Consider the following 14,810-nt stretch of genomic DNA (forward strand, 5'->3'; position numbering starts at 1 on the left):
ATTATGCTTACAGGTACAGGCCATGGATCTTTCAGTAAAAGTTTTAGTTTTTTTTACACTTTTACAGAGTCATGTGAAAGAACAACACAAGAAAAATGTACAGAAAGATATTAGACATGCATTAAAATATTTGCACCATGTCAACACAAAATATCAATAACATGCATACACAAGGCAGTGTGTTTGACTCTTAGCGCTTACATAAAATCAAATTCAGGTTATGATTATTTTAAAGCTACAACTGATTCTGAACCTGTCCCAATTTATAATTGACCTATATAAGTTAACAGGGTTGGATTCCCTTTAAAATCATATGAAATGAACCTGTGTTAAATTTTTCCCAGCCAAAATTACAGTGACTAGTATGTTAGCAAGGCTAAAAAAAGAAGCAGGAGATTTTTATTGAGATGCATTTATTTTTGACTTTATATTTTGTGGTTTTGGCAGTGGGATCACTACCGCTTTTGTCTACTGGAGCTTCCAAAATCCAAAAAATAGAAAATCTCCTTGTAGTAGCTTTAATGTAGCCTCTTTTTTTCACTTCTTTTACAACACTTCTGCTTACTTATGTGAAAGACCAACACAAGAGAAATGTATTAGAAAGATATAAGACGTGTATTGAACATTTTTGCACCACGTAAAAACCAATAACATATATAACACATGCACCAAGAGATTGTGTTTCACTCTCAGTGCGTCTGATTATCTTAAATAATAAACAATAAAAACATGATAAATAGAACATGTAAAAGAGGTCTAATAAAAAGCATAAAAAAAGAAAGACAGCCCAGACTGTGACTTGAATATGATTGTTCTATAAATTGTGGAAAGGAAGTAGTTTATCAATGTAAGTAAGTAATGGTTGCTACTTTTTTAATATCATGATATTTTAAATTAATAAATCAAAAAACTTTTCACTGACCTCCTGGCAGAGTGCCATGGACCCCTTAGGGGTCCCCAGACCACTGTTTGAGAACCGCTGGTCTACATACCTAATAATACCATTGACTGTATTGCACTATTCCCTATTGCGGTGGATTTCTCTCGGTCTCCTGTCGTGTCATCAGAGTAGCGGCTCATTTAGTGACTTGTAAAAGCTGCACGGTGTTATTGTCAGTGCACAGTCGTTACTATGGGTCGTGGCATTCATGTCAGATCAAAAATTCTGCTCTCTAAAGTTTGAACGCAAAGGTTCAGCTGCTGTAAAAAGTCGTTGAGGGACGTAAAGGGTTAACCTGTCCCTCTCTGTTGAACGCTGCGTGGGCTGCGAGATCATTTGAGAGTGCATTTTCAGCAGCCAATCAGCGGCGCGGAGTCCACTCCGCATCCAGCCAATAGGGAGAATGGGAGGCTCTATCGAATTTGAATGAAGAGTGTATCTTTCGGCGCCATTTTCGAGTGAGCAGCGATTGCCTCAGCAGCTGCGGAGAGAGGATGCTGCGAATGTAGAAAGCTGTCGCTGAGACGGGGGAGAAACCGAGCGCTCAAAATTAAACTGCGCTTTTAGAGAGGGGCACCACGTAATTCCAACGGAGCACAGGTAATTGAAGCCGCAAAGTATTTGAATCGATTTTAATCGGACGTTATAAACGGACTTGAGGAGAGGAATACGTGGAAGAGAGGAGAGACCGACCGTGGCGGGGAGACGTTAGCCATTTGGCCAGCTTTGCCAGCTTCTACTACTCCTAGCAGCTAGCCTGCTAGCTTAGCTTGCTCGCACATACAGAGGGATTTCTGACTTTGCTGCGCTGTAACGGTGAAAAAAATATGCGCTCACACAGCGGTCCGTTTTATCCAGGAGATGAGAGGGATATCTTTTTTTTCCCCCTTTTTTTTTCTTTTTTTTTTTTTTTTTTTTGAAAAGGGGGAATAGATGGAAAATTATTTTGTATGAAGGAGACACTTAACTTAGCGGTCAAAAATCAAAGTTGAAGTATAATGGACTATTTTTTTGGCATTGGAGCCCAGTTTTGAGCGGGAGGTGCAAAAGCAGCCAGGCAAGCTCGAGCAGAGGAGAAGCACAGTCGGTAGTGTCAACAAATGCACACGGCACCTACACTGGCTTCGGAGGGAAAAATCAATACGACAGACCGGGACAGACACAGTGCATTTTGTGGTAACTTCATTTTTACCAAGCTTGATTGAACTAAGGCAGACTTTTTTTTCCTGAGCTTTATGTGTTGTTGCAAGCGTTTTTTGGATTGTTAGACAGAAAACACCTGGTAAGTTTGTCATTATATCGCAGTTTGACCTTATACTCAGTGATGCCCTTAATAATAATGACGGAGTTTGTTTTATTTTCCTATCTGTGTCGTGAAGTGGCTGTGAACGTGTGTTTGAGCAGCTCTTGTATTGCCATAACTCCCATGATCAGCACCACGTAATTAACTCATATTTGTTTCTTTTTTAATAGATTTGAAAATTTTAGATTAACATTAGATAATCGGTTTATTTCTCAGCCAAGTGACAATAATCATAGGAGTTGTAACTTCTGATGGTTCAACTTTAATAGCTCTGTAAAGCATTAGACGAATGGCTGTCATAACCACTAATGCTGCAATAAAGTTAGTTATTAAAAATAAGCATTGCATTGTTAGTGGCGGTGCTGCTTGTGGCTCGCTGTAATGTTTTTTTTCGGTTATCGTAGTTTGATGAAGGGTTTTCATTTCAGTCATTGCTTTCTGTCTCCTTTTGCCTTTTTTTGCCTCGCTCCACTTTCTGTGTTCCCTGGACCCTGATTAAATACAAGTACATTGAAGGGAAAAAAACTGCGTGCTCTAATCGGTTTAGTAAAGAGTGACAAAACGGACCTGGTCGTTAATTACTGGAGAGGTTGTATGTGTGATATATTATGCAGCCTTATGCTTCTCATAATGAACATGACTGCTCGACTAATAAAGCACAAGAGAGGAAAAGAGAGGGTGCATATAATTGTGCGTCTAAACCCGCCCCTTCTACTTCCTTCTAAGTAGAGATCGGTTTAATGTGTTACATAATGCGAGGCCTTCCTATCTTTTACAGTGTTGCATCTGTTTAAACAAATAGGTGTCCACATTGTCAAGTATCATGTTTAACTATCTTTTTAAAAATATAATTACAGTTAACAGCATTGAGAAACTGAGACAGACCTGTACCCATTTTCCCCGCAATGCAATCCCCCCTCCCCGTCCACCACAAATGTCAGTGTGCATTTTTCCAGGTTTTTTTATTTTGTCACACATATTCTGCAGCAGTAAGGTTAAGAGTTATGTGCTACCACTTCAGTCAGACATCCATGACCTGAGTGGAAATGTAACTACAGTAAATACCATTGTCTTTGACATAGTTTTTGTCACTGAAATTGCAGATTGTGCCCTTTAGTGTAATAATTGTGGGAGAAGTGGGACAGCATTTTCATGATGAAACCACCCACTTCATAGTAAGATTTTGTTTATTTATTTTGAGGGCATTTAGTTGGTGGGAAATTAGCTAACATGATATGAGGGAAAGACCTTTCACAGCCACATAGCAGAGCAAAGAGGAGGAGGGGGAGGTAGAAAATTACTGTACTATAAGATCTGACGTGTCTGACTGACAAGAAAACTTTAATTTGTGGGTGTATGAAACACAATGAACAGTATGATAACTTAAAATATGACAGGCATGTAATTATCTGCTTTAGGAAGAAATACATTTGTTGATATTTATTGTACACCACATGGTGTATTTTAAATAGATGGGAAACTCACATTAACCTAAGTTTCTCTCTTTGTCTAGCTGTGTTATTTGTCATGCCCCAGTAAGACTAGGGTTGACTGATACTGATTTTTGGGTCTGGGGTTGATGCTCATATTAGAGATATACATACCTGTCTATATGTGTGTGTACACACACACATACACACCATCATGACACTGAAATTGCAGATTTAACAAATATAAGTGACTATAAATGGGGAAAAAAAACATAAAAAGAGTGAGAGAGAAAAAGTAGAGTCAAATATACATAAAATGCTGCCTGTAAGACTAACATAAAAACAATCTGCATAATGTTCTGTTAAAAGAAAAAGTTTCATATCAGACAACATATATGCTGATACAAATCTAGACCAATATAGCTGTGATAGGCTAGTATCGGTCTAAGTCAAGTGATAGATGGGTTCTAAATGACACACGCACACAAAGTAAAAAAAAAAACTTAATTGATAATTTAACTTTAAAAAAAACACCTCTTGAGAAATTGATCCACAGCATGAGAGAAAAAAAATTAGGTCTCTGTGCCCAGTTGGGATGTGTTTTGAAATATTTTTATGCCATGAGAGAGAATGGGTTTATGCAAAATTGTAATTAATCATTGTTAAAATCTAATGGTCTTTATAGAATACATTAAGACATTTTAGATATAACTACTCTGACATATGCTTTTATGTATACTGGAAAATGTTGACGAACTAAACCTGCTTGCTTATTTTGTGGTAAAAGTTGAGGTCGTCTGTTGTCTCTCTACCACAATGTCCTCGTGATAAAGATAGGAAGTCAAATTGCTCTAATACCGTAAATGGATAAAATATTACTGAATGTTTGGCTTTTGAAGTGTTGATGTAAAAAAAAAAAAAATCACACTAAAAATGTTGGGATTCACAGTGTTGTTTTATTTGTTAAAAAGGAAACCGGCTGAAATACACGTCAAAGACAGTACATAATATTTCAGTTGAGGCAGCATTAGTGATTATTAAAATCCAATTTCATCCAATTTAGTTGATGGAAGCAATCTTTTGTAATCAGTTAAACAATGTCAGCTGCAACATGTGTGCTTATTGCTGATATTTTTGTTTCATAAAACTACAGATTTGAATGTGTTAGATCTAATCTCTAGAATGGAGGAGGTAGCACTTTGTCAAAGAGAAATTTTATGATCAAGAATGTTAGTAATATATAAACTTTTGCAGTGCTTACCTAGTTTTATATTGTGTATCTAATGTGCTCACCATGGTGAAATATTTTGCTCATATTCTCCTGATGAGAGATTACAGTACTGTTGAAACTGTCCATGTATGCAATTGTCAGAGCAGTACTGGTGGATTTTAACAGTTTTTATTCCTGTTGTGCTTCCAGTTAATCTCCTTAAAATGCTACAGGTCTATGTCTCCCCTCCGTTCTCTGGTATTTGCCTTTTCACTCTCTTTGTAGAGCACCGTTGTGCTGTTTCAGACTGTTAGCATGACATTCTGTGACTCATCATTCTGTCTTCTCAGACCCCTCCGGCAAAATGGGCTCCCACCCCCATTTCCTGGTGAAACTGTGCTTCTCTTCTTGTACTTGCTCACATGTGTTGTAGCCAGGCTGCAGAGAACCCCCACCCTTCTCTTCCTTGTTTCTGCACCACTCAGCACAAACTTTATAGTATTCAAATTTGCAGTGATGAGAACAGGTTTTCATGGGTCTTGTTGGTTATTTTCCAGATGCTGGCCTTTGTTTGAGTTCTGTGACTTAGCAGCATTAAATAGAAGCTGTCAAATTATTTTATGTGCATCAGTCATTTCTCCTGTAAACATATTTTAGGTTCTTGAATCATTCATATAGTGGTCAGTCTAGGTGTATATACGTTTGGTTGTGATCTTTAGTGAAAATGGGTGTCTATATATTTTGCATGATGTATTAAATCCATCAAGTTAAGGCTGATAAAATTGGCAGCATATAAGGGTGCCAGGGCCTTGCATGTTTCTTACAAGCATATGTTTTGCATTGGCTTTGATAATTTTTGCATACAGTAGGTGCTGCATCACTGTAGTGCAAAGGGCTTTGCACCTGTTTCATTTAAATTGTGAGAATCTTTTAAAAACAGTTTATAGATATGGCATTATATTTCTAAATAATTGCCAATTGCTGCTGTTATGGTTTGTCACCACACTTTTAGTGACACTGGTAAGTTGAAGAAGTTGGTGGATTTTTGTGGCATGCTAAAGTGAAATCATCTGCTGTGAACATTGATGTATTTATGAGGACAATTAGCAACTTTAAAAATATTGGTAAAATTTCAAAAGGTTGATCTTCTCATAAAAATCAATCTTTTGATCTTCTGCTTGCAGCTGCTCTCAAAAAAGTTGCAGATTCGCTTTTGTTGCTGTTTGGTGTAGTGAGTGACAGAAGCACTTATGGGATGGGATAGCATGTTTAGAAAGAATACGTCAGCTGTTACAGTGCTGGTGAATTCTCTGCTTGATAATTAAATTTTATGTAGTAATATGATAACCTGCAACAGCACCGGCCGTAAGATCTGACATAGCAAGAGTACGCCTCCTCTGAATACACACACATGGTGTTTTCATTTCTGCTGCACCAGCCTTTTTTTTCACCTGAGGGTGCTAGATTAGCCCACAGTATTAACTTGTAAGCAGTTAGATTGGAAAGATTTATATGATCCTGAAATATTGGTGGCTGGTTTATTTATTTCTGTTGTTAGTTGCCCTAACTTGGTAAGCAGGTAACAGGTCACCCTCAGTCCCCAGTCAGGCAGTGTACTTGAGTGCAGAGAGACCAGATATTTTTGCACACGGTGTTACCAGCAATGTCTTGTTTGGTCAGTTTTAAAAGTTTGCCTTCAAACAACAAATTTGGTGTATTTTCAGCAGTAATATCAGCAGGCATAATTTTTTATATATTGCTATAAGTAATGTTGATCTGCTGGTGTGTACTTGTAACTGCTGCCTTAACAGCTGTAAGTGATAGGTATGTCAGACCTGGCAAAGAATGTGTGAAATCATCAGTGAGATTATTAATATTTTTATTTATTTACATGTAATTAATTTAGGTTTACGCCCTCACATACACAAACACTATTATACCTTTGAATTTATTTATTTATTTGTAATTTTGTGGCAGCATTTAAAACTCTGTAAACAGTCTAACAACAAAGTCATTGGAAAGCCTCACTACTTTTAGCAAGAAAAAATTTGGTTGTGTTCAACACACAGTTTTTACACTGTGTATAAGATTAATGTAAATATCTGAATTCAACTTAGACATTTGAGTTAGATTTTATACAAAAAAACCCAAAAAAACAAGTATAGTCTGTGTGCTTGTGTAACTGGTGCATGAGTGAATGGGTGTGCCATTCAACTCACACTTTGCTTCCTCTTTTGGCCATCTTGCTTATGAGTGTATGTACATACAATTTACACACACTTAATGGGATCCTAATTTCAGTCTTACTGTTGGTTCTGTACATTAGTGATTAATTGTATTTTTATTTTTATTATTTTTTTATTTTTTTTGGTAGTCATGTTAAGGATTGTAAAACAAAACTTAATTTGTTTAGGTAGTTGTTGCCTTGCCTTTCTTAAAATAGTTTCATGCTATTGGTCAAGTTAAAATCAAGTCCTCAGGTCGTACTTTTGAAATTGCATCACAGTGTACTGCTTTGTCTGCATCCTGTTTATTGCTGCTCTGGCTGTCGTGGCAGGAGGAGGAAGCTAGAGATAGTTCAAATGGAGTAGTAAATAACTGGAGAGAACACAAAGTTGTTGAGGAATGTGTAATAGTGAGTTGAAATGAATGATTTCTAATGTAGTGGCATGTACAACAAAATTGTGTGTTCAGATAAAATATTTCACCAGACACATTGCGGGCACACTGGTGTGTTTTGATGACAGACACTGCTGTTGACTATGAGGGAATTGTATATACCTGAGTTGAAAGTAATTAAAATGTCTAACTATTATTTTATACCTTTTAAGACATGCACTGTCCTGCTCTTATTAATTCAAAACAGTACAATGAATTGTGTTACACGTTACTTTACAATAATTTTATACATTGGTTACGACAACATACTTTTCATTTATTTATTCAGATCAAAACTTAATTTTCAGTCCATTGATTTAAATTATTTTATTCATTAATATAGATGGTGTACCTGAAGGGTAAAGGGTCTGTCTGTTATACTCACACCTGACAGTAAATGGAGGGGGGTGGTGTTTACCTGTGGGGTGCAACAATGACTCAGAGGTCACTCTCACATATCTTCTAGTGTTGTTGTCCTGTGAAGTAGGGTTTAATCTCTTGTCAATCCTAGGTATGCGTTTCCACATGTTTTGTGACGTTTTCTATAATTCTTTTGACAAGACATGGCTGTAGCTTCCAGGGAATCCCAGTCACTCTGCCCCGTGCTATGCTGGACATGTTTTGCTGGGTGAGCAAATCTAACAGGTTTTTCTAGGATTAACACATACCATTACAGTACTGGTGTTTGCATAGAACAGTGCAGGTCTTTATAGGTAGCATCCCTCGTCCGCAAGGAACAATAAAACGATTCACCACCAACTCCTGGGTTGTTTTTAGACATGTACACTTTCTCAAAGTATTTTTTTGGTAAAGGGTGATATTTATTTTTTTATTTTTTTTCTGTTATTGATATGTCATCACAATTGGTTACTTTGTTATCATGGATGAATTTGTTTTGTATTTGTTTCTAGTACTATGGAGAGGTGTACATGCTATCCCTGTAGCTGATGAAACAATTTACTACACCTTATGAAGTTGTGGCACAGTGAACATAATGTATTTGTACTGTCTGTGTTGTCTTACCCAACACAAAACAATGATGGTTTGGCTAGCCTATTATCTGCTGTTTATTTGGCTTTAAAAATTTAAGTGATGGATTTGTAATTGTATAGAGACATACAGTATGCTGCTTGTGTGCCAAAAAAAGAAACCGTGTGCCTACTCCTACAACCATTGTATTCTGGGTTGGTGGCTAAATATATTCTGAAACGTGTATTAGTCAGTACTGTTTTTAAAGTGTTGGTGCTTCAAACTAGGCAGTTGATTCTGCAGATATTTAACTTGGAGGAGTTTCCTTCCTTGTCCCAATGGCCAGAGATAGAGCTTTATAAACACAATGAGAAACTCAAATTTGCATAGATCTTTTCATGTGGATAAATGTGATTCCCACTCTGTTTTTTTTTTTGTTTTTGTTTTTTTGTTTTTTTTGTTTGTTTGTTTTTTTTAAATCCACAGCGTACAATGTCATTGCAGATCTCCCTTTAGTTTGTGCTTATACAGGCAGAAGATGGTGTAACACAGACCCAGAAGAGGCCAGTCCAGACCACTTTTGAGGAGTTGATGAGTTGTCATGTCCACGTCCCTGTACCCGATGGGGTGTAGGAGGTTACTTGACCTTCAACCTTGGGGTCAGGTGTCTCTTTGAGGCCATTGTATTGGGAGCAGATGTCATAGGAACGGGTTAAAAAGGCTGAGCAGTGAAGGTGACATGTCTGGGCATGCTTCCTTAAAGGAAAGGGAGAGAAATGGGAGAGGTTAGAGTCATTGATGTGAACAATTCCACCTGGACATGTAAAGAAATTATCAGCTTAAAAGGAAAATACACAGCTTACCCGATTAGTTCCTTTGTGCGTTTTTGTTACATAATTTATAAGGATAGATGGGGTAAAACTTACTTATGCCTCAGTTTAATTCATACAATACTGTCTCTGCCTCTACATAAACGAGTAAGAAAAAATGTCACGTACATATGACAGAAGATAAGGAAATGATTGGGCAAATTTTCCATATGTGAATCCAAGTTAGTGTACATTGTGTGTTTCCCATGTTTCCCCACTTTGCATCATGTAGATGAACAGTATGCTGTGTATGTAAAGTGTCGGAAGGTAGGGGGTATCAGCTGTTTTCAACAAAAAAATGCCTTAGCTGTTGTCAGTAATTTTAGCTTACACTAAGGGCTGCAACAAATAATTATTTTTATTATTGATTAATCAATAGAAGTTTTTTTTTTTAAATTATTAATTCTTCAAATGTTTGAGATAATGACAAACACCCCTTTCCACCTGCAACTTTCTAGAGCACATTCATTTCTTCAGATTTCTTATTTTGTGTGACAACTAAAGTCGGCGATTCCATTTACAAATGTATGTAAAGCTACAAATCCTGGATAAACAGAACCAGCAAATGTGTCACTTATGTAAGAAACTATTAATTGATTTTTAAAAGTTATTTTTTGTTGCTCATATAATTTTATTAGGTACTGCTTCCAGTAGTTGATATTACATCATCCTTTTTGGCAGGGGATGTGGACCCGATGGGCCAAGAATTTGGGGTGTCACGATATACTGGTGTTGAAGGTAACAGTGGTATTTTAAAAAGATTTATTGATATCATGTTTATTATCACGTGTATTATTATGCGTAAATAGCCCAATAGTTTTTAAATGTACTGTATGCTCATAAATCATTTCCGTTTCCTTCTGTTCTTGCTTTGTCTCCCTCCACGTGTCCCACACACACACACCTTTTCAATATCCATTAAGCTTGATTGCACTTTTTCTACAGTTTTGGTACAGACTCTCCACCACCCTACACTGGTTATACTTTGCCAAAAAGAGAGAAACGCACAATAAACAAAGTTAAAGGTGGCTGATAATATTATTATTTAAATTTTTTTACAGATCTCTTGATAATATTACAGTGAATTATTTTGGCCACCATAATTGTGAAGTGAAAAACTGATAACATGGCAGCCCTTCTTAGGACGAATACAAAGAGATTTTGTCATGCCTCACAAATCTGACATTTATATACCCTTGATGTAAAGTTGTAAATTAACTACAGTTTATACTGATATACTTGGGTGGTGGTGCCTGTATCAAATGTTGTTACCTTGTGCAATGTTTTAAACTTAAAACTAAATGTTGTCCCAGGAAGTATCTTTCACCAATTTAACAGTATTAGTTATCAAGGAACATTCTTCCTTCCTTTCTTTTCTTTTATTATCATTATTATTATTATTATTCAGAAAGTAAAACATTTTGCAAAAGCATCCATGTTTTTTTGTGAAAGACATACTATTGAGATACTAGAAATAACTGTAAAAAAAAAAATTTACAAAATGTACTATGAATTTTCATGTAGAATTGCTTTATTGTCATATCAAGTTAGCTTGTAGCATTGTCCCTGCTTGAAGAGATTTTTATTTATTTATTTTTTGTTGCACTAAAGGTCTAGGTTCCTACTCACCAGTTCAAAAAATAGAGCACTTCACTCGCTGGTCCTCACTGTCTTAGTTAAAATGGCAAGTGCACATGACAGAAAATTTTCTTGTGTGAATCCTAGTTTATCGCCTTAGTACATGGTGCCTGCCCTCCACTAAAATGCAGGAATCAACCAAATTCAGCCATCCTTTCCAAGTGTTTTTCTTCTGGGTTTAATTGTCTAACAGTATAACTGATGAAAGCAACTTGTTTGTCTGTGCTGGTGACCCTCAAATCTTAAGAGATTTTTTTTTTTCCCCCAGTTATCCCTGGTTGCATCTCCTTTACCACATTTTTTTTTTAAATTTGGATTGAGGAATAAAACCCTCAAGTTGATAATTATTACCTTTCTTAAGCAATTGAAGTAAATAGATTTTTTTTTTTTACTCAGTCATTTTCTCTGAGCTGCACTGGAGTTTGTGTGTGGTTTGTGTATGTGTGTGAGAGAGGGACTGCACGTCGTGTCAGTGTCTTTTTGGAAGGGAAGTGTACTATGTTAGAGATGTTATTAGGTTCAGGCTATCGGGTCCACTTCAGACCAAGGTCATAATTACAGGTCCATTGAGACCTCTAGTGGCAGCACATCCATTGGATCCAAACTCTTACTACAGGATTATTATCAGGAAAAAGTTTGTTGTAAGACCTTTTCTGACAAACTAGGTTTGGTTGAAGATTTTGTTTTAAGATTCAAAATGTCAATCAGGATAGCTCTCTAGAAAAGCTGACACTGCTATAACTGGTAGAGCTGCTTTTATGGTAATTAATTGATTCTTCCAGTTGGCTAATTCTCTTCCTGTTTTCTGAATTGCTTTCCTCCACTTGTGAGGCCAGATATTGAACAGCACCTCTGAAGCTGGTTGGGTTTCAGCGATTTGTCAAATGACACTTGAATAGACAAAATAATTCTTGTCACTTGTCCAAACTTGGCATTTGAGGTCTCTCCAATCACTTGGTTATCTTGCTTCATTATAAGGGTTAAAGTGCATTTTTTAAACCAAATGCTTATTTCACAATGGTGAAACTTTTCTAGTCATTTAAAAAAAGAAAAAAGATTTTGCATCATATTTTTCCATGTACAATGGTTTTTGTCGGGTGCACACTTAGCTGAGCACAATGGAGCAGTAATTATCTTTGAAACCCAAGAGTGCTCAACCACTGAATGAGATACTACACTCCCTCTGACAAGCAAACATCTTTGTAGTTCAGACAAAACTGGTCACTTTACACTCAGGTGTTTATGGAGCACCTGAGCACTAATATACTGGATGTTACTGGACATGAAAATGCTACAGTATTTTGAGTGATACTGTCACTCCTTAAAAAAAGATATTTATTCTGAGTTATGCTAAATACAGACTATTTCTTTCTGTGTCAGCACTGCCCCCTGTTTCACAGTGATATGTGAATGAGTTTTTGCATATTGATGCTGTAAAATGGTTTGGAATAGGAAAGCACAATATTATTGGCATATCATCAGTATCAGATAATAAGGGCTTAAAAATAAAATATTGTATATATTGTGTGTATTATGCTAATATAACAGGTTGATAAGATGACTTTTAAGTTTAATTATTTTAATTATGTGCATGCCACATGAGTGTGTCTACAGTGTGGAGGGGTCCAAAATGGATAGGAAACTTGCTATTTGCTGTCACCTGATCATTAGGATAAATTTGTGAAGAGAACAAAGAAACGGGCACCAGTTAGGGGGAAAAAATAATGTCAGCAGATGTCTTTTTATTTTGCCCAGTGAAAGTGTACATTTTGTCAAGCATTGTATTGTAATTCTGCATTTGCTAGTGGGCCATCACAATAAGAGTAGACATATGTTAATCCCACAAATATGCATATATTGGCAATGGGCTAAAATGAGTTGGAAAATATTGTATATTGGCAAAACTCCAATATCCAGCATCCCTAGTTTGGAACATTAGCTGTGCTACCAAACCATTTGAGTCAACCATGTAAAACTGGCAAGTGCACTTTTTTCTTCCTAATGGCTTTAAAGTTGTGCAGCTTTTGTTACAGGCAAAACAGACTTACTTTGAGCATGTGCAACAGTTGGGCTATTTCTGCTGAAATGCAAGCAGTTGTTACATTTGACTCAATTGGAAAAACAGCCAGTACAAATCCTTGATGTGAAACTACTTGAGTACACTATGGCCAGTATGTGGACAACACTGTCCCCGTGCTGCTCGGTCCCAATTAAGGGGAATCCTAATGTTACATCATACAGTAATATTTTAGACAACAGTGTGCTTCCAGTGTTGTGGCAACAGTTTGGGAAAGGCCCTTTCATGTTTCAACATGGCAGTGCATTAAGCAAGATCCATAATGAAATGTTTTTTGTCTGAGTTTGGTGTGGAAGAACTTTTCTGGCCTGAAGACAGCCTCGACCTCAACCAATTACAGCAGCTTTGGGATGAATTGGAAGCTGACATTGAGCCAGGCGATGTTGGGAGATAACCAACACCAATATCCAACCTCACATAGTGGCCAAATTGATGCAAATTTCTGCAGCCAGGTTTCAGAATCTTGTGGAAAGTTTCCCCAGGAGAGTGAATGCTATTAGAGCAATATAGTAATTCCCCTCGGTATTAAAATGAGATACTCAACAAATGTAAATAAGTGTATTATTGTGTCCACATATTTTTGGCCATATATTTCACATTGTTGCTTTACATCAGTTTTGACAGGCTAACATCAGAGATACATTAATCTGAAAGAGTTTTTTGTCTGTGTGTTTCAGGTGGTGAACCTCCTTGCATGCTTTAGGAGTGGACAGAAGACTTGTATCCACAAAAGAAACCGGTGACCACCTGAACGTCTTTAGGTGGATACATGATAGGTAATTAGTCTGTGGACATGTGGTTTGGATGAGAAGCCTGGAGGATGAAGAGTGTGCAGATAACACAGAAGATGACAAAGAATCTGAAGTGGAAGGACCATGACTGCAGTTTGGGCGATGCTGTAGCAGCACGGAATGGTTTGTGGGTTACACTGAGATGCAGGCCATACTGTGCTGCCGCAGTAAAGCCTGAATATACAGCCTGGCTGTCACCCATCACCTCCTCCACCTGTTGTTTCAGTGACGATGGAAGTTGACTTGTTTACTTTAACTCTTGATATCTACTGTCTGAAGTTTTGCCACACAGGCACTTGTTTTTCTGATGATAAAAAGGTTGGTTGACTTAGTCTTTTCTCATCTGCTGGTCGCCTTACTGTAGCAGCACGTAAATATTGGAGTTAAGACTCTAGCTGAAGCCTCCAGTATTGATCGTGCTGCTGAAGCAAAGCTGACCACTCACAATCAGCACAAACCAACCACTGAGTGTCCTCACGCCACCCTGGTGATGCCAAACAGTGAGTGCTTACGTTGTTTACATCCACGCCTTGATTTAATGCTTAAAATGTATATACACCATTTGTTTACATGTCTGTTATGTTTGCACACTTTGAGAAATAAATTTTTAAACTGGCTTTTGTCTGCATTGTCTTGACCATAACGTACTAAACCCGCTCTTTAATACAGTGTTGTCCTTCACAGTTCTCTAGTCTGTCATACAAGTTGTACTAGAAGTATTTTGCGGACACTAAATCCTTCACATGGTTTTAATAGCACCGCCCTCCACACAGAAGACATCCTGCACACGGTGGCCTGCGTGGCCTCGCTGCAGCGCTGCTGGGACGTCCGGCCCGTTCAGCACGAGCTGTGACACAGATTTACGGCGGATTAGAATTATGATCATTATACTGTAGACTCTATACACCAGATTTTTTCGCTTTTG

At 37.3% G+C, this 14,810-nt stretch overlaps 1 long non-coding RNA gene across 2 annotated transcripts; it reads left to right on the top strand.

Moving 5' to 3' along the window:
* Window positions 1–566: 566 nt before the first annotated feature.
* Window positions 567–14,502, top strand: LOC146322660 (uncharacterized). Of its 2 annotated transcripts, none has more exons than XR_014771305.1 (2): window positions 567–2,222; window positions 13,772–14,502. It is a non-coding gene; the product is annotated as an uncharacterized LOC146322660 (long non-coding RNA). The 2 variants fall into 2 exon arrangements; XR_014771304.1 differs by lacking the exon at window positions 13,772–14,502 and adding an exon at window positions 9,042–10,211.
* The last annotated feature ends 308 nt before the right edge of the window (window positions 14,503–14,810 follow it).

The sequence above is a fragment of the Lutjanus erythropterus genome, chromosome 8 (assembly GCF_056507025.1).
Source record: "Lutjanus erythropterus isolate fLutEry1 chromosome 8, fLutEry1.hap2, whole genome shotgun sequence".
In the NCBI taxonomy this organism is placed as follows: domain Eukaryota; kingdom Metazoa; phylum Chordata; class Actinopteri; order Lutjaniformes; family Lutjanidae; genus Lutjanus; species Lutjanus erythropterus.